Genomic DNA, 22,500 nt, shown 5'->3' with positions numbered 1-22,500 from the left:
TTAAAATTAATAAAACAAGAACTATAAAAATTGGAGCCGAATCCGATGAATGTACTTTTCCTAAAAATGGTCGTGTTAAAATGATCATTGTCCTTAGTAACTAAAACATCAAGGAAAGCCAACTTACCGTCTTGTTATTTTTCAATAGTAAAATTAATATTATTATGGAAGTTGTTGGCTAGGTTTAGGAATCTGTCAGCATCATATTCATTTTTCAATAGAACGAATGTGTCGTCTATAACCTGGCGTAAAATAAGGGACAGAAGGAAATACTATTCCAACATATTAAAAGACTCGATCAATGTAAAGATATCTCACGTCTACAAAATGAAATAATGGTAGTCTCTCATAATACGTTTGCCAAATTAAAAAGTTCGTTTTTACCTTTATTTTTTCTTTTATTGAGTTTAGTTTTTTAAGGATCATTGTAAGCTTTCTTGGTTTTTAATGTGTAAATGTATTTAAGTGTGATTCAGTATTTAAGTTTAACTTAGTTTCCATTTTAAGTTTTCTTATGCTTTATATGTTTCTTTTAATTATGTGCTCGGATGCTCGTTTTTATATAGATGTCCTGATGATGTGACCATGGGTCAAGAAACGCGTTGGCAATAAATGTATCAAATGGATGTGTATATGTTCCTGCGCCCTTCTCCTGCCTACTATATATATATATATATATATATATATATATATATATATATATATATATATATATATATATACACACACACACACACACACACACACACATATATATATATTATATATATATATATATATATATATATATATATATATTGTGTGAGTGTCTGTGTGAACTACTATTACACATATACATGACGAATTTAATCACATCACCGTGATTCATATGCAAGCATTAAATTACAAATGTCCTTCAATATCTAATTCGCTCTTCTTCGGAATTAATTTATTTTTATATATATTAACCGAGGGCGAATTTTTTAGTAGACAAGAAATTCGTCGGCTCATGAGCTCGAACCACGGAACCAAGATTTCAGGACGTACAGTGTATATGCGTGTGTTTATGTATTTATATACATACATTTAAATTCATATCTAGATATCATAATTATTGGATAATTTAGATTCTGTGTAATCTCCAGTTCAGTTATAAACTAGAGAATATACATATGTTCACAGCTGGAGAACTTACATATGTTCAGTTATAAACTAGAGAACATACATATGTCCAGAATGAACATCACAGTTTGTTTTTACATCTTTCCGAGCCTGGGGATTTTTAATCATTAGCCTCCAGTGTCGGTCATTAGACTGAGTGGGCCAAATCTTCCGACTGTCCCGTCATTCAAAGCGGTGCTGCAATAACTGGCTTGTACTTGTTTATCGGAATAGTTTAAGTAATAAATCAACTCTAATAGTGCTCTTGTAAGCCAGGTTTCATTAAAAATGTCTCCAGCCCAGTTGAATATTAAAGATACTTTTATTTTATTTTCAGTTGTTTTTCTTTTTGTGGTTTGTAGACTTATTATCCCAATAATTATCATGCCTGAGGCGTTTGAATTAATTGGTATTAAACTCCAGATGTTATTTTGATATAAGTATACACATATGTAGGCATATATATATATATGTATATCTATATATATATATATATATATATATATATAATATATATATTATATATATGTGTGTGTGTGTGTGGTGTGTGGTTGTTGTGTGTGTCTGTGTGTGTGTAATTTCTGTAGAACACAATTTCATATCTTCATTTCCATCAAATCCCACAGTGAACTGGGTAAGTCGGATGAAATGTTGCTGATTCGGGAATTTGGTTGAAATTCATTGGTATGTTGGGTGCTTAGGTGCAAACTTTTTTTCTTTTATTATTTTTTACTCGTATTACTTCTGTGAAACACAGTCTCATGTATTCAATTATGTATATATATGTATATAATTATGCATACATAAATATGTATGCATATGTGAATTATATAACTATATGTATATGTATATAACTATATGTAATGTGTATGTGTGTTTGTGTGTGTGTGTGTGTGTGTGTGTGTATGAGAGGGAGTGCCTGATAGCGTTAACGTTCTCGGATGAGCTCACTAGACCCACGTCTTACCAGTGGCTACAACCCACCACATGTGAGTAACGACCTGAATCGTAATTCGCAGCCCAGACGTGTCTCTGAGGCTGGGCTGATGAGGGAAGCAAGGGAAAGTAATTTAAATTCAGGTCCAAAGATAGGGGCTATGAAAATGAATTGTGAACAGGCTATAGAACGTCTAATGGTTGCAGATGATATAATACAAGATGGGGATAGTGAGGATAAACTGCAGAGAAAAATGAAAGAGCGCCAAAAAAAGGAAAACTGAGAATAAGTGTGAACAAGATAAATGATTTGAGAGGAGATGGACGAGGCGGTGGAGCAATGATTATTAATAAAGTTAGTGGAAGGATTGAGGTAACTGACATATAGTGGATAATTTAAGAGAAGAGGTGTGTCTCAGAAAAGGGGAATTAAAGAAGGCTAGAGAGTGTGTTAAAGATCAACACCGACTCTTGGCACTTACGGAGGCTCCGCCGAGACAGCAAGAAGGATTTACCGAGACAACTTTCCTTTCTGAAGTTGAGTGTTGTTGGTGAAAGTGAATAAATGAAAATTGGGTGTATCAATGCAGAAGAGTTTAAGTAAACAAGACACTGTGACAAGAATCAAAAGAACAATGTATTTGGGAATGTTCCGAAGTGATTCAAATGTATTACGAATCATATTAGTCTAAGATGGATTCATCATGATGAGCCGAAGTTTCTTAGGCACAATCGCGTTTTCTGTACAACGTGCAATGCTGTATAAAACCATCAATTATGATCAGACCGGCAGCTCTCCAGTTGCTCACCAGATACGGTAGATTAAGGGTGCGTTCCATGGCTCCGGAAAGCCTTGCCAGATGCACGATCCAAGGCTAACTTTAACTTTAAGTAAAAGAAAATAACTCCTGAGGCTAGAGAGTTGCAATTAGGTGTGTTTGATGACTGGAGGGTGGATGGTCAACATACCAATTTGCAGCCCTTCAGCCTCAGTCGTTGTTTTAGATCTGAGGGCGATCGAACGGACAGACAAAGCTGGCACTATGTTGGTTTTTTTTTCTTTCTTTTTTTTGTACAGAAACCTATAAGAAACAAAGGACGGCAGGCTAGGGAAAATAACGTACAATTTATAAGTAATGGGAAGGGACAATGCGTTGGGTTAATTGTATGAATGGGGTACTAAAAAAAAAATGAAAGTGTTTCGTACCAAAGAACCGTAAGAGAACTTACGAGATAAAGGTGAATAACACGGCGAGTATAGGTGTGATGAGCGTTTTATGTGGCTGTACTTATAATGCAGCAATCGCTGTGGAGGTTTTTGGCATAGGGTTCATACATACATACATACTACATACATACATATAATATATATAATAATTATATATATATATCTATATATTATATATATATATATACTGTATCTTTGATATATGCGTACGTATCACACAGCACACACACACACGCACACACACACATATATATAGATATATGTGTGTTGTGTGTATATTCTATATATATATATATATATATATATATATATATAATATATATATATATATATATATATATGGTGCCATGTAAATTCCACCCACGAAAATTTCACCCGTGTAAAATTCCACCCACGAAATTTCCCCCGAAAAAAGATGTATTTTATAAATGGGAAACACAGATAATGTAAAAAAAACTTATCTTTGAATCAGTTGCAAATATAAAAACACAGATAATGTAAAAAAAACAATTTTAATCTTTGAATGAGTTGAAAATATAAACAACACAAAATTATATTTAAACATTCTAATGCATTTTGATTAGTTAAAATCAATTCTTAGCCAACCACATAAAATTTTATTCATGCAAGTTGTATGGTATACCTTTTAAAAATTCGATAATGCGCGACGGCTCATAATTTTCTTCAAGATGTATCAGTCTTTCATTTAAAGACTTGAACTTTTTTCCTGTTTTTTTCCCCTGTTTTTAGCGTCTCCTCGTCTTAGATGGATAGTTTTAATTCGTGTAAGACCTTCTATTTTTGGAGTGAAGAGCAACGTGCCCACAAATTTGGATGGATACTTGTTAGCGACGCTCTTAGAGCACTATTAAAACCTTCCACGTAAGTATATCTTCCTATCCGGAAAGTAGCTCAAAACCATCAACAACAACGTGGATGGGCAAAAATGCCAAAGCACTACAGCATTTCACTTTCAATGCAAAAGAAGTGTCAGTATTATACCGAACCTTCTTACCTAGTTCACAAATCTTACGCCAGCAGGACTGACCTAAATGAAATAAACATCCTGATATATCAGCACTTACAAACAGTGATGTGAAGGCCTTGTGTTTGGCCCTAATTCAAAGATAGTTAAAAAAAAAAAAGTCTTCTGTATGTGGCCCCTTGTTTATTAGGCAACAGAAAGAGGGGGATAGAGAAACTGAGTAAGAAAAAATTTAATTAGATAAAATTTTCGGAGCTTTTCACGGGTGGAACTTTCTGACCGCGATATATATATATATATATATATATATATATATATATATATATATATATATATACATATGCACACACATATATATATGTGTGTGTGTATGTATATACTAGATATATACTATATAGATACAACATATATACATGTGTGTGAGTATGATATATACATACATTTGTGTGTATATATATATGTACAGTGGGGCTCAAATCTCATGCGACATGATTTATTTTGTATCGTCCAGATTCTGAGACTCAACGTGACGTGCCAAGTAGTGTTAAACGTTTTTGTTCTTCTAATGTCATAGATGTCGACAAGTTTGCGAATTCACAGCTAGCCCTATTTTCCTTATGGTTATATATCTATGATCCCTTTTATGCACTTGTATGATTCGTAATCTGTGTGATTTGAACTGATTTTTTTGTTACGTTGCTTAGTTCAAAGTGCGGTGTGATAAGGTTAGCGGTGCCATCAATGAAAGCGCACTTAACATGCTCCTCGGACTGGTCAACATAACTAGTACGTCTGCAGCATTATGACAGTAGACCTAATAAGCTCAACAGTCATGACAACATTTTCAAAGTAGGAATATGAATTACAACCAGTTTTCTTTGAATGTTGAAGTTTATGCTGTGTTTGAGCTGCCTGTATGTTGCAAAATGTTTCATAGGCCTAAAGAAATAATATATGCCTTCTGAGATGTAGCCTAATCTGTTACTAATGAATTTATTTGTAGAGATTACCTGTTCTTTGACGAATACGATAGAATATGAATTACAACCAGTTTTCTTTGAATGTTGAAGTTTTAGACTGCGTTTAAGCTGGCTGTATGTTGCAAAATGATTTATAGGCCTAAAAGGTATTCTAAGTCTTCTGAAACGTAATCTGTTACTAATGATTTTATTTGCAAAGATTACTTGTTCTTTGAGGAATAAAAGATGCTGCTGATTTTGATTATATGGAGAAGATGGCTATTAATCGAAATATCATAAGTATTAAGTATCAAAACGTATGGAGCACTTGTTTTTCAACTGGTCTAAAATATTATTTTCTTAAAATTCCTTCTGCTTGCTTTTGGTGTATAATTTATTCTTTTATAAGGTAACTTGAAGTACAAGAATGTGTAGATAACCTCATTTGCTTTCTTGCCAGAAATTGTTAATAAAGAGATGCGACTGTTAAGGGTAAAGTAAAGAAATCTAACACCTAGGCCTAGGAACAATATCTTGGCTTTGACAAAAGAATACTTGCATATGCGAATATTTGCAAGTATGCCATCATTTTTGAAATATTTAAGAATTATAACAAATAATTATGTATGATAATCATAATATTCTTCTAAAACATATAAAGTAAATGTTTTCTAGATAATTTCATTGTCGCTAGTCAGTGCAGTCCTACTTATGTTACACTGGGTGGTTGTTGTTGCACCGACACTAATGATCCATCACACACGCTCCCCTCACACGTTGATATCGGTGGGCGCATTCTACTTTTGTATATACATTTTACATTTTTTTCAGCAGTGAGGTGTAAAAGCAGTCAAATAAGACTAGTGAAAATTTTATGCTTGCTTTTGAAACATTGTTAATGCTATGACAATTTTTTTCGTTCTTTTATTTAACATTTGAGCTGATGCTTGATGATAACTTCATTTTGGTCAAATGCTTCAGCGATGTGTGAACGAAAGTTTTGAAAATGTTTCGAAAGAGATTTTTCTGAAATTTGCTACACGTGACATTTTCTTACAGTTTTGAAATATATGACAGATTTCACTCTTATGAAGCATATTATGACCTTATTGTATTGAATAATCGCGTTTCCGAATTGAAATAATAATTAGATATAGAGCATATTAGTTGCCAGTTAGTGAATTTTGAACAAAATCCTATGGAAACATGTCGCATGAAATTTGAGCATCACTGTACGTATATATTATTATTATTATTATTATTATTATTATTATTATTATTATTATTATTATTATTATTATTATTATTATTATTATAACTTCCCAGCGAATTTACAACCATATGCCCGCGCGCCGTGGTACCTTCTTGACATTTAAAGGATAAAACTGACAAATATGTGCCAGTGTTGTTTTGACAGTTGTGGGAAAAGGCAGAAAACCTTCACTTTCGGTAACCTTTCAAGGCCACGATTTGCACTTGCCCGTGGCACCATATTTGTGGCCAAGTGACGCGCACTTTTACTTGAATGTAAAATGACCTTATCTGCAATCCTACCTAAGGCTTTAGAAGAGTTTAATTGTAAGGAAAGAGTTACTCCGATGCGCTCGTTTTCCCTCGCGGATATCGTTTTTCGAAGATAAAAAGGGAAGGGAAAAATGAAGTACTCTTTCTGCCGAAGTCATCAGTAAATCAAAATTCTTTTGACTTTTACTTTTCTCGGTTGCTGATGTACTGCACTTTCTCTTTTCTGTTGAGCTATCATCCGTACAAAATGTAGTTTGCTGCGAAAAATGATATAAAAAAAAAAAACTAAAAAAAAAAAAAAATCTTCTGCCGGAGATGTAACGGCTCCATTCTCCGTTTTCGTTGTGTTTTCCGATTTTATGTTTTGTCGAGAAGCCAGTATTTAGTCCTGTAGCATGATCGGGCCATGAACGTTACATCGACGGGGTCTATAGAAGTCAAGGGAAAGGAAATCATAAAGTTCATAAATGTCATTCATAAATTGTGTTCGTCTCCATAATTACCGAAACTAAAATGGTCCGCTTCAGTTGTTCTTGAAGCTGCATGAATTTTCAATCGAGCACGATAAAAGATGTCTTTGACGTTTTTCCTGCAAGCACACACACACACACACACACACACACACACACAGAAAACACATGTGTGGTCCAGCGTTAAGTTCACATCTACTACTAGGCTCATGAATCCCTTTATGCTTACTGTCCACCAATACACCCATTGGTAAATGGGGATTACCAGAGTCTGGGGAGATTAAGCAAACGGACATAGGACTAGCAGTCTTAACCTACAGTCTTGCTGAGTAATAAAAAAGCTATACTAATTAGGAATGGGATCAGTCTCTAAGTGTTGAATTTATTATATCATTCAATTTCCGATGAAATATTACGCAAATGATAGTGTTCTACGGAACCATAACGCACTTGAGGCTTATAAGAGCCCAATTTATCATAATCCGCAAATTTTTAGAGACTTTGGGGAAGCTGAGACTTCCACGGATGTAAAATTTAAAATAACGAATTTCTTGACGCACTTGAAGACGTAAGATCACTCCAAAAAAAGTGTTGCCTCTCTCCAAAATCTTTCCGACAAGAGCCTATGCGAGTACCATCTGGCAACGCTCTCATGAACACGTGTTGCCGCCTCATACAACGACTATAATTTTGTGGTTGGTGCCGGATGAATTCCCACCTATTTCAGATATATTCTAGTTTTACTAAAATATCTTGTAAAAATTACTAAAAGAGCGGAAGTTACTGTCACATTTCCAAGGCTATCAACATTCGTACTTAAAATTAATATTTTTTCCGAAGGAAGGTTTGTAAATATGTTTGTGGAAGCACCTATTAGCCTATAGGACAATTATAACTGTGATCCAAGTTAAATATGGCTGGCGTAATGTTATGAATTAAACTTTTCATGGAAGGTAATAAAGTTAAACATTACATTTCATGCTATATCTCAAGGAATACGCAGTTCTGCGCCATATAGACACAATGAGAGCGTTTAAGCTACTTGCAACCATCCTTTCGGAAACTAAAAAAAATTACCACAATAACTTCAAAAAGTCTAAATAGGAGTCGTTTTGGAGTGTGATTGTTTTTGTTCGCGAAAATAATAAAGGTTTTATATTATATTATATATATATATATATATATATATTATATATATATATATATATATATATATATATATAAATGAATCTTTATTCATAAGCATATTAGGATAAAAGTCTTATCCGTCTCAGGGGCCTTGTAAAATATCTTTGTTTAGGAGATAACAAAACATTCTTGCAGTGAAAACAATCTTAAATTTAACCAAACATTGTTTCAATTAAGGCAATAGAAAATCTACACGATGTATATTTTAATGCTATAAATTTTAAACTGTATTTTTTAAGTCTGGTGAATGAGAAGTTCAATAGCTTACACAAATGGAAGCGTATGGGAACAATAGCTGGTTAACCAGCACCGGCAATGCTCTTCCGTGTGTCCTGGACATATAGCTATGGAGACATGAATTGCAGCTCGGTTTATGACAACGATGTACGATGACGAGGTACGCAAAGAGACTGACTCATGCAACGATGGCATGACATTGTATTGTTTATATATATATATATATATATATCCTATATATATATATATAATATATATATATATATCTATATATTTATATATATAGATAGATAGATAATAGATAGATAGATATTGTATATATACTATATATGCTGTATGTAACCAATTATACTTTATTATAAATATTTAACCATTCCAAATTATTAACTATCTTTTATTGATTATAGATCTAGTGTGTAAATCTCTCTCTCTCTCTCTCTCTCTCTCTCTCTCTCTCTCTCTCTCTCTCTCTCTCACTATCATTGGTTGAAAGCAATTATTATCTGAGGAGAAATTTTCGAAATAGTTTTATTTTTATTGCAAAAAAAATTCATAAGGTTTATTGATCTTCTGGGAACTTACGAAAATAAAGAAGAAATAATTGGCTTCATGTAAGGTTTCGATCTTTTATGATTGCATTTTTGCAATTAAGTCTTCACAGATCAGTTTCAAGTTTTGAAAGTGCGACGGGAGACGAAGACCACAGCAAGACACTGAGGTTGTGAACGTATTGATTTTAAATTGCAGTGATAAAGCAGCAGCAACAGCATCGTTTTGACAATAAAATCCGAGTAGATCGTGTATGCTCTCCCTGGGTGACAGTAGGGGAGACATGACACAGGCACCTACTCCCTGCAAACTGGTCTGTCCACCCCTGGTGGGGTGGAGTAAGAAGGGGAACCTGTTTGCCCGCCACGGGTGGGGGCAGGATAGGAAGCGGAACGGGAGACATCCGCCCTTTTCCTGCAAGCCTGTTTGTCCGCCCTGGGTGGGGAGAGTTAGGTAGGTGATCAGGAGTGTAGGGGAGACGATAGTGCCAGGTTCCAGCGTGCGTAGCACTTGCCAACAAGCTCGTAACAAAATAGTAATGATAAAGAGTTACATCAGAAATAATTTAAAGACTAGGCCTAGGCTATCAATACATATATAGTGCACTCGATCTAGTCCAAAATAAGTGTCAAGATTAACCCCGTACGGGTTAGTGTAGTCAGTGCACCTCACGTAGTGAACTGTAGGTGTAACTACTGGGTGTTTGCAAAGTCCTTTCAGCCCCTGGCTGCTGCTTCTGCTTTTTGCTTACTGGGAGAGTGAGCCTGCTAACTACTTTGTTGTTGTTGTTGTTGTTATTTCTGTTGTTGTTCTGTTGTTGGGGGGTAGGGTCGGAAAGCCCTATGGAAAAGCTTAAAAAAGTCTGAAAAAGGCGTTTCGCGTTGAGTTAAAGATACGTGAATTTCAGGATAGGATATTTATGATCTATTTCTTAGAATGAAAATGTAAAAAAAATGTAAAAAATAAACAATTATTTGTAATAAAAGAGAGCGTATTTATTTTAATTTTCGTTGGTGACAGAAACACTCTATTTGACTGAAGATTTTAGCACGTGGCCGAAGTAAATTGGAGGTCGGATGACGCCTTATTAACCTTTCATATGACCACCATTCCAGCTTCCTTTCTTCGGCGTCGCTGTCAAACGCCTCTAACAATTAGTTACTCCTTAGTGCAACTGTGAGGTTTCTTCCCAACTTCACCGTTAAGTGTGCTTCACCTATATTTTCTGGAGCTCCTTTATCTTTGTGTTCAACCATTCCAGCTCAATCTTTCCAGTGTCTTAAGCATTGTATGGCCTAAAATGGTCCAGCGCTCAGCTTGGCAGCCTGAATTTCATAAATCGCCCGTTGGATTACAACCCTGCTGTCCAGGAGAAAGACTGGCGACTAATGATTTTATTTACTGTTATCACGTGATATGTTTTGCCTTAGATATGTGATATGTGACACATATATACATTATATATAATATATACACACACACATATATAAATATAGATATCATATCTAGTATATAGATATAATATATAATAAATTATGTATGTAATGTTAATTAATAATATAATATTTATAATATAGATAATATGTATGTATGATATATGTCAGTATATAGATATATATATATATATATATATATATATATATATATGTACATAGTGTCATATCAAATCTAAGGCAAAAACATATCACGTAATAACAGTAAATAAAATCATTAGTTGCCAGTCTTTCTCCTGGATAGCATGGTTGTAATCCAACGGGCGATTTATGAAATTCAAGCTGCCAAGCTGAGCGTTATATATATATATATATATATATATATATATATATATATATATATATATATATATATATATATATATACATATACAGGGTGTCCAAAATATATTACAAAAGCTAATGAACAGACAAATATTTGGAAATTATTACAAAATGAGGAGTACATACTGAATTTTTTTGCCTCATATACATGAGCACCATTAGTTGCAAGAAGCACATAAAGACGGTACTCGATTTCTCGTCATGTTCACTATAGCATAGCCTCAGCAATGGTTGCAATGGCATCACTGATCTTTGGCTTGAGACCAGTGATACCCCGTATCTTTGTTCAATACTTGATATATTTAACATAACCCAATAGAAAGAAGCCCAGGGGAGCGTTATCTGGTGAACAAGGTGGCCAGGAAACTGAGCCACCTCTTCCAATCCACCGGTTTGGAAATGTTTGATTTAGGAACCCACACACATGCAGTCCCCAGTGTGGTGGTGCACCATCTTGCTGGAAAATGAACATTTGCTGAAGGTCATCTAGTTGTGGTGCCACATATTCAGTCAAAAGGTCAAGGTAAACATCTGCGGTAATTGATGTCTCCGTGAAGAAAAATGGACCAATGATTCAATTGCACATGATCCCAAACAACACATTCACCTTTAGACTATCTTGGTGAAGTTCCCTAGTCACATGGGGATGTACTTCTCCCCAGATTTCACATTATGTGTGTTCAGTTTCCATGAAACATGAAAAGTTGCCTCATCATGTCATCAATAAAACAACTTGGTTGAGGAATGTTTTATCCTCAGAAATTCGTTCCAGTATGTTAACTGCCAACTCTTTTCATCTAGGTTTATCATTTGGCTCGAGTGCATGTATGAGTTACATTTTGAAATGTAGAATCGTAAGTTCTGTATAGGACTTTGTGCATTGTTGAACGTGGTAGCTGTAAGTGTCTGGCAGCTGTACAGATGGACATACAGATAGGAGAACAATCAAAGGTTTGTCTTCCACAAACAATGTTTTCCTCAGATGGTCTTGTCCGTCCACTCCTCCCTTTATCCAACACTGTCCCTTTCTCAATAAACTTCTTGTGCAAAGCACAAATTGAAGGACCTGCAGGTGGATTTCTTCCAATCTTAGTTCTGTACTTTTGCTGAGACTGTATCCAATTTATTTTCAATAAACTACGCTACACATTGTGCCTTTTTATGAGGAGCAGCCATTTGTAGGGGTTCATTTAACAGCACCCCTTTTAACAACCAGGAATCCGAAATAGACAAATGCAAGGTGATTAGATCTGAATGAATGTGACTGAGATATCGCATCAATGGCTGATGTAATACAGCTTTTAAACTGAAGAGACTTTATGGACACCCTGTATATATATATATATATAGTATATATATATATATATATATATATATATATATATATATTTACGTACATACAACATACAGGTCGTTTCCCCTGGTTGAGTTTCTTAAGAAACATCAGTCACCACCGCGTTCATTCTCTAACTGATGAATCACGGATGTAATCCCTGCAGAGATAACCAAATTCCATAGCATCAGCCTTTTCATAAGTAGAAGTATAAGGTCTAACGGCTGTTTGGCTTTCTCTGGCGACCACCGAACCACTACTGAGTCTGACGAAGATGAATGTTTGTAAATCCATGGTTCACTTTGATTTGATGTACACATCATTTAGAACGCGAGAAAACATGTTCCTACCGTTCAGGTCTGAGTGTAGACTATTTCTATTATGTGATATATTAGTGCTGCGTACGTTTCATTCATATAGATATACTATGTTTGTTTATTGTATATATATATATATATATATATATATATATATATATATATATATATATATATATATATATATATACGTGTGTGTGTGTGTATAACTGAACGACTTAAGTTTGGAACGTGATAAATGCATAAATAAAGGTATAAGCCACGAAGGAAAGTGAAACACTGAAGAAGCTGCAAGATCTTTCGACTCAACGTCCTATACTTAGCAGTATGCTAAGTAAAGGACGTTGATCGAAAAATCTTGTAGATACTGCATTGCTTCACTTCCCTTCGTGGCTTATACCTTTATATATATATATATATATATATATATATATATATATATATATATATAATATATATATATACACACACACACATATATACATATTATATATATATATATATATTATATATATATATATATATATATAATATATATAAATATATATATATTAGCATCGTCAGTGTGTGTGAGCACGATCAACACATCTTTACACGCGTATGACCAAAAAAAAAATCCTGATCACCGTGAATAAATTCAATACCTGTTTGCTGGCGTTCTCCTTTTATTGTTCAATTTATTTGTTAACAGTATTTCTTAATTACTTATTCTATTCCAATTTATTCGGTTATTAAATTTTTGGTATGTTTATAGTGAATTGTGATACAAATGTACCTACGAATGTACCTTGCAATAGAATTTTTTTTCAAGCAAAATGAATGAATTCTTTACTTCGTTAGTTCTGTAAGATAGTTAATTGGATCATTTAGTGATTTCTGCTACGTGTTTAGCCCCAAGTTATAACAGGAACGTCTTCCAAGTAAGTTTATTGATTTCCAACGATAATGATCTGATTTCGTCGTAGCAATCACATTTAGGTCAAACAAATGAAAATGAACATCAGGCAAAAGTTTCGTGTTCGCGAGGAATTCATTACCCGTCAAGTACAAGTTAAGGGAATATTTCCTCTGGCTGAGAATTTATGACAAAAATTCGAATTTTTTTTTTAAGTCTGTCATAAGATAAATTATACATGACAGTTTCACTTAATACCTTGATGCTAGATTAGTTGACAGCGTGTGCTTCAGCCTCCCTTTAAATGTTGCTTAGATCATTATATCATAGTTTCTCTGGATAGACGCCACAGACCAAAACTAAAAATAGATATAAAAAAAATGACGAACGAGAGTGGGAGGACTTTCAGCTTCAGGCCGAGTGACGTCACTTTCTCCTTGAGAGTTCATTGACGGTCTCAGCCAATGGGACGAAAGCAAAAGGTAAATATTGCTTAGAAAGGTAACCAGTAAGAAGAGGGGCGAATATAAAGGCGGGAAAACCGTATTAAAGACGCGGTCCTACGCGGTCAGGAGGACAGTGGAAAAAAGATAGCCGAGTGTGATACTAGTAGTAGTGCTTCGTATCGTGGACGACCGGTTGCTAACAGGTATACTCACTCTCGAGGTATTGGGGTCCCCGAGAATATAAAGGGGTTCATGTGATTCTGCTTTGAGTATCATTTTCAGTTCATTTACTCAGTTTATTGTTTTATGTATAAGCGTTTGAGGCAATCGGATTCCTTCGTTTTCCTGGTAAGTTCGGGTGGCACACCAAATTATCTGTACTTATTTAGCTGATATTTCTGCATCTTCGTCGTTCGTTTTCGTCAAATATCTAGTAAAGGCTCCGTTTCAAGATTGTTTTCCGTAACTTTCACATAAAATAATAAGGGAAAAAATATCAAGCAAAGAGACGGGACGTCCCTGATACCTTCCTCGTTATATGAACTCCTTTTACTAACTTGCTTCGTTCGAGAGGAGTCGAGTCTAGGCCTCGATTTTCCAAATGACCTTTTTTCATTGCCTGACTTAATTCGGAGTGAAATATGGAGAGCCAGAATAGCCTCAGATATAAGAGATGATTTCAGTTTTCTAGATATACAAATAAAAAAATAAAAATACAAGTGATAAAAATAAGAATTAGGGTAATAAAGTAAAATAAAAATGATAAAAAATAAGAATAACAGAAATAAGAATAAAAAGATAAAATAAAAACGAAACACAGATAAAAAAATTAATGGTAAAAATATAAAAATAAGATTTAAAAAAAAATAATAATAAAAATAAGATGAAATTAATAAGAATAAATATGAAAATAATGCTTAGTCCATTTTTAATCATTATAAGAAAGTGGTCTAAATCCATAAATCTTTAGGTCACTGAAATTTTATAAAAATGAACAAAATTCCGCCTCCTTTTCAGAGGACTTGCGATATGAAGTCTCTCTTAGAGAAGCAAAGCATGGGTAAAATTTCAGTTTCATTTACGAGGTTATGTTAGAATTTACTAGGAAGGGAAATCATTTGAAAAATTAGCAAACAATTTTTATCTTCTCATTAGAATGACCAAAAGAATAGAAACAAATGCTTTTGATACAGACGAGAAGCTAACAGTTTTGAACTCCGCCTCTCCCCCCCCCCCCCCCCCACCCCCACCCCCACCCTCTCTCTCTCTCTCTCTCTCTCTCTCTCTCTCTCTCTCTCTCTCTCTCTCTCATGGAGAAGTAATAGTTTAGTTCCTTATCTAAAGAGAAATAAGTATTCCGATTTACAATGATAACAGACAAACGAATATAGAAATTTGAGTTTTAATATTTTATATGAATTTCATTCTTTAAATGAAGTGAAAATAAGAGAAATATGGGCTTTAAGGATATAAGAACGTAATTTTTGTTCATCTAAAATAAGGTCGAAATTTGCTGTAAATCGAAGAGAGTGGACAGTCATCCCTAAAATATAACTTACCGGATCAGAGTATCCGGCTCACCTTGGCCAGGTTTTTATTTGGATTTAGTGCAATTTCGAATCCTTGAACAAGAAGGTTTTAGACTCAGTAACGCACGTTCATGCGAATTATTAAAAGCCACGTGTTGTGCACTTGGTATGCAAATACTTGTAATATATGCATTAGTATACATACATACACACATATATATATATATATATATATATATATATATATATATATATATATGTATATTATATATATATATGATATATATATATATATATATATATATATATATATACATACCATCGAGCTACAAATGTCCTTTAATATCTAATTCACTTTACCTCGGAACTAATATATTTTCATATATGTTAACCGAAGGGGAATTTTTTAGTCGATAAGAAATTTGTCGGCTCACGGGTGTCATGAATTTGTTGGGTTCGATGGTTCGCGCCCGTGAGTCGGCAAATTTCTTATCGACTAAAAAATTCCCCTTCGGTTAACATATATGAAAATATATTAGTTCCGAGGTAGAGCGAATTAGATATTAAAAGACATTTGTAGCTCGATGTATGTATATGAATCACGGTAATGAGATATGACTCATGTATATATATATATATATATATAATGTATATATATGTATATATATATATATATATATATACATATATGTGTGTGTGTGTCGTGTATATATGTGTGTATGTATGTTTTTACTATAGTTCCCAATTCATCTATTGTATCTGCTTTCTCTTATCGTCACTTGCTGATTTCTACAATCTAATCATGTTCAGCTACTTGATAACATCTTCATTTGTTTCGCATGAATGGGTCCGCTATTTACTCTATCAATAATTTGAAAAGGCAACCAGACACTATAAATTATTGTGCACTATTGAGGTTATATATCATTTAGATTGGGAGGTAATATTGCGTATCATATGTTTTCTTACTAATGGTAGAAAACTGATATTCTCAATAAGCACACGCCAGAGATTGTCACTATAACGATAAGTAAAAGCAAACAAAAGTTGCAGATTCACATCCAGGCTCGGATCCAAAGAAGCCATCAACTGGATCGTGGAACATACAGAGCACTGACTGCATCAACAACAAAAGCGCAGCCCGGAAAACTTAAAAGGTTTCTTTGGATAAAAATTGGGGTCTCCAGAACAAAAGATTGTAAAAATCTTTTATAGCACGACAACTTTTTTTGCTTCCCGAAGGAACGGAAAATGTATCGACTGCTTGCAAGGTTGTTTGAAAATGAGGATTGCAGTTTTTTCACGCGTTGACGACGCCAAATGGGCATCCGGAAGCTGACGTTCCTAAACCACGATGATCGAAATTGAAAATCATCGTGCTTCACTTTCGTAATCACATGTTCGGGATCAGAAGCGTTCGGTCACTGAGATGGGAAAATCGATGCGTGGAAAAATCTCTCTCTCTCTCTCTCTCTCTCTCTCTCTCTCTCTCTCTCTCTCTCTCTCTCTCTCTATATATATATATATATTTATATATATATATATATGATATATATATATATATATATATATATATATATATATATAGATCTATATATTAGAATATATATATATAGATATATCTATATATATGCTTATATTATCTATATAGATATAATATCTATTATATATAAGTAATATATAATATATATATTATAGTATATCCCTATCTATTATCCTTCCATATCCTATACTCATATATATTAAAGTAATGTATATATATATAATAATATATATATATAATAATAGATAGATAGATAGATATAGATTTTAAGTATATATATATATATATATATAGTATAGATATATATATAACACATATATAATATAGTAATATATATATTATACTATAATTAATATAATACGAGCGAGAATAGAGAGAGAGGAGAGAGAGAAGAGAAGATAGAGAGAGAGAGAGGAGAGATTCCCATAAAATCACATGTGCAAATATAATAGGTATAATATAATATATGTATATACATGTGTGTGTAAGTATTTATATATATATATATATATATATATATATATATATATATATATATATACAAATACAGAGAGAGAGAGAGAGAGAGAGAGAGAGAGAGAGAGAGAGAGAGAGAGAGAGAAGAGAGGAGACGAGACGAGGCATCAGTCACTAGCAAATAAATAAAAGAGAAAAATACAGGAATGGGCTCAGGGCCTAACGGGTGTTGGCGTAAACTGGGTAAGGAGTGCCATGGTTAATCTTACTATGGAAACTAATCCATCAAGGATACCAGAAAGGTCATTAGTTCAAGTTTTTTCCCGTCTTCGTCGATTTTCGTCGATACTGTTTGTTTTTTGAAGAATATAATTCTCCCAGATTTTTTTTATATCTTTTTTAGTAAATGTATGATTTTACGTAAGTTTACATCCTGTTTGAATTGACAGGAACGACATTCATCACTGAGTCTACGAGATTAGTTTTGGATTATTTTCTTGACGCATGATGCAGTCACTTTCTCCGTCACTTTACACATGCACAAACACACACACACATATATATCGTATATATACGTATATATATACATATATATATATATATATATATATATATATATATATATATATATATATATATATATGTATGTATGTATGTATGTGTGTGTGCGTGTGTGGAGTATAAAGATTACAGAGAGACTGTATTTCACTACGAGAAACAAAACAAATCAATATCTAAAACATGTATATATATATGATATATATATATTATATATATATATATATATATATACTATATATATATATAATTTCACTCTTGTATTTTTTTTTTTTTGTCACCGTGCGCCTCATTACCATTCAAGGGGAGCGCCGACGTTGTCCATAAATATGTATATATATAGTCTATATATATATATATATATATATACTATATATTTATATATATATATACATATAATATCACTCTTGTATTTTTGTTGTCACTGTGTACGCCACCATTACCATTCAAGGGCAGCGCCGACGTTGTTCCCATAAAATATATATATATATATATATATATATATATATATATATATATATATATATATATATATATATATATATTTCATTTTGTATTTTTGTTGTCACCGTACGCCCCATTACCATTCAAGGGCAGCGCCGACGTTGTCACCGTCCGGTTCCACCAAATATTAAAGGGATGGAGTTCGTAGCTAAAGCCCCGCCCCATTTACTATGTTCAAAAGTCTCATATGTCAACGCCAATGGCTTGGTCATCTCCCATCCAGAGGCAACATAGCTCAACTTCAAAGTGGTTCAAGTGAAACAAGATAAGTAAATACATATGCGCACAAAGAAAAACACACACATAAATGGGTTCTCTCAAACCTCACAACTCTCCAAGTAACCCCGGGTCACGCAGATTCCCTCTACACTCTTCATTATTTTTACAATTCTCCAGGGCAATACAGGCACTGTTCCATTTCCATTGCATCTCTCAACCACCACAGACACAAACAGGCTTTGTATTTCGCTCCCCTGCATGTCCTGCCCTTTCACTTTTGTCTTAAAAAGTGCTCAAACATCCTATCCTCTCTATTAGCGAGCAACAACAATGCATTTCTTCGCTCTTCTGTTCATTAAAAATACTAAATACTCATTTTAATCGGTCCCTCTTTACATGCAAAAATGGTTTCAGCTGAACGAAGGCGGAATCTAATTTGGCTGTAGATGTAATTAATGAGTTCATTTAGTGAGAAAACCTGAAGACCTAACATAAAGGGAAATGGATAGATACTGGCTAGGTTTAATAACTCTTTCGTGGGAGCATATGAAAAATATGCAAAATTGAAGGGTACGTCATACTGAGGCCAGGGAGCTTTTTGTAATAAATGTGGTAATTAGTCGGATGATGAAATGAGAGTCATTAAAAGGGAGAGAGAGAGAGAGAGAGAGAGAGAGAGAGAGAGAGAGAGAGAGAGAGAGAGAGACCGCTCGAAGTGTAATTGCGTGATAGAAAAAATCTTCTTGTGAACGTATACAGAAATGTAGATATGACAGTCAAGAAGACAGTAAGACTAAAAAGGGGCCAATCTTTGTCAAATCTTTAGGAAGTAAAAGAAATTGTTCTTCAAAGAAGTGGCAGCAGATGGCAAGGTTACTGAGCAACTGGATCTCATAATAAAACTAAAAAGGAAGAACTGTTGTCTTAGGTGAATGTGGTCTGATGTCAGTTGAGTAGGTATCGTGAAGACTTACTGAAAATATGAGAAGAGAGGTAACTCGAAAACATGTAAATGCAGAAGGAGTTAGCATTAATTTCAGAATGCCTAGGAAAGGGACAGTTAGTGTTTGTATGGTGTTTTTACGTTGCATGGAACCAGTGGTTATTCTTAAACGGGGCCAACGGCTTTACGTGACTTCCGAATCTCAATGGAATGCCCGAGAATCGCACTCGCGGCCACAGAAGTGGCACGCGAACACCATACTGACCACGCCACTGAGGCGCTTGGGATAGTTAGTGTTTCAAGGATATTGATTAAGAGGCAGAAGAAATGAAATAGTTAGTGGTTCAAGAATATTGATTAAGAGGCAGAAGAAATGAAATAGTGAAGGGTTCAAGAATATTGATTAAGAGGCAGAGGAACTGAAATATGTCAGGAAGTAATAAGAATTGAAAAGAGGAGTTTGGAATGGGGGTGACAGTGTTGATGAGATGACCAACGTGTGTGAGATATGCATGCATAAAGTAAAGGTTCCAAAGAAATGAACGGAACGATATGAATTACTGTTCCTTTCTATTGAAGGAGAAAGTCAAGCAGATAACAAAATAGTTGAGAAGGAGAGACTAGTGATTTTAAAAAAGGGAGGATAGCGTGCGCACAGAGTTTTTGCCATGAAACAGTAACAGAAAGTTTGAAACAGAAAAAATCAGTTTGTATCATACACGTCCCTAGAAATAATTTATGGTATAATTCATAGATATGTAATACTATGTTAAGGAGTTATTGTTCTATAAGCAATTCGTTGAATTATTGAAAGTTTTCATGAGGAAGGAAAAAGGTGGAGCTGAAATGATTGTGGGTTATGTTCCCATGGACATTCCATATCATGCAAGAAGTCAGGAGCTGGAGATGAGATGTAGGACCGTGCAGGGCGGTAGGTATATGATAAGAGTGCATGGTTCGGAAATATTATGAGGAAAAAGAAGAGGGATCCAAATAATGCTGAATACATGAAATGGAAGAGTTACTAGAAGGGAATGGCATAGATTTCTAGGAATTCAGAGCGCACGTGTATGACAGAGGTCAATGGCACAATGTGCCGCCGGAGCTGGCGAGTTTTTAACGGTTAAAAGTGTGTACCATTGGCCAATGTCTCTTTTCCGAAGTCCCTTCTTGCAGGGAACCACTAAAATGTTATACATACATACATACACACACACACACACACACACACACACACACACATATATATATATATATATATATATATATATATATATATATATATATACACACACACACTCATATATATATATATATATATATACACACACACACACACAATACTATATATATATATATATATATATATATATATATATATGTATGTATATAAAATCCTGAAGAAAGAGACAGCAGTCTCTGAAATATAGTACTTACTTTTTTTATGGGCTCCTTTTATTAGATGGAATTCTGCTGTAACAGAACTTTTTTACCAGTCATATATATGTATATATACGTATATAGTATATATATATATATATATGATGATGTATGTATGTATGTATGTATGTATGTAGTAGTATGTAGGTATGATGTATGTGTATGTATGTATGTATGTATGTATGTATGTATGTATGTGCATATACATATATCACACATATCCTTTACACAGGAGTACGATTCTCTGGACATATCTTACTACTACAGACCAAATTCACGAACTGCCATGAGTTTGACATGAATGATATGCCTATTTTTTCAACCATCTGTCACTGTAGTACGAAAAAAATAATTGAACTTTCACTTGCTATACATATGTAAAAAATGAATATTTTAAGTCGTAGGACTTACCCCAAAATGTCTGTCTACACATCATTTTGTCTCGCAACTGTTGGCAGATGCAAAATTAAAATGTGAATGACTTTGCATAAATAACCACTAGGCTTAGAACTTTAAAATTAAACGACAATGCAGTAGCACTAGATAATGTCAGAATGAAGTAAACCAATTTCACATTCATGACAAGGTCATAAATAGAAAGATGCAAAAAATTCAACGAAGTTTCTTCGGCGCAATCGAGTTTCTGCACAGGGTATGATCAAGGCTACCGAAAATAGATCTATCTTTAGGTGGTCTCGGTATAATGCTGAAACTTTAACCATGAAACTTTAACCGCGGCCCGGTGGTGGGCTGTCCTATACGTTGCCAGACTCACGATTATGGCTAACTTTAACCTTAAATAAAATACAAACTACTGAGGCTACAGACTGCAGTTTGGTATATTTGATGACTGGAGGGAGGGTGGATGGGCACCATACCAATTTGCAGTCCTCTGGCCTCCTCAGTAATTTCTAGGATCTGAAGGCGGACAGAAAAAGTGCGGACGCACAGACAAAGCGTCATAATAATTTTTTACAGAAAACTAAAATGAGGCGATAAAAGGTTGAAAACCAGATTTAACAGGCTCCATTGTACTAGTAAACATTATTGAACATGAGCTCTGATTTTGGGAGACGTTTATATGAGAACCTTCCTTCAACTTTAGGAATAATGACTATTACTCGAGAGAGGACGGATTTTGTTATTAAAATGCTAGAACTGCAGTTGTTGCTGGTGCTGTTAACCGGCTCCGAGAATGCTTATTATTATTACTTGTGCATTAGCAGCACTTAAGGAGAGACATAATAGTTCAGTTTACTGTCTACTCTCTCTGACTAATGAATG

The 22,500-nt window shown here is 34.1% G+C and overlaps 1 protein-coding gene across 1 annotated transcript in view; it reads left to right on the top strand.

Moving 5' to 3' along the window:
* The first annotated feature begins 14,105 nt into the window (after positions 1-14,105).
* The window catches only part of LOC135216133 (glucose dehydrogenase [FAD, quinone]-like), a 67,522-nt gene continuing 59,127 nt past the window's right edge, over positions 14,106-22,500 (top strand). The window contains exon 1 of the mRNA XM_064251212.1: positions 14,106-14,227. The gene's annotated coding sequence lies outside the window, so the exon portion shown is untranslated. The remainder of the gene's footprint in view (positions 14,228-22,500) is intronic.

Source organism: Macrobrachium nipponense, chromosome 6, assembly GCF_015104395.2.
Source record: "Macrobrachium nipponense isolate FS-2020 chromosome 6, ASM1510439v2, whole genome shotgun sequence".
NCBI lineage: Eukaryota > Metazoa > Arthropoda > Malacostraca > Decapoda > Palaemonidae > Macrobrachium > Macrobrachium nipponense.
The sequence above is the reverse complement of the archived record's forward strand: the minus strand, read 5'-3'. Positions and strand labels throughout refer to the sequence as shown.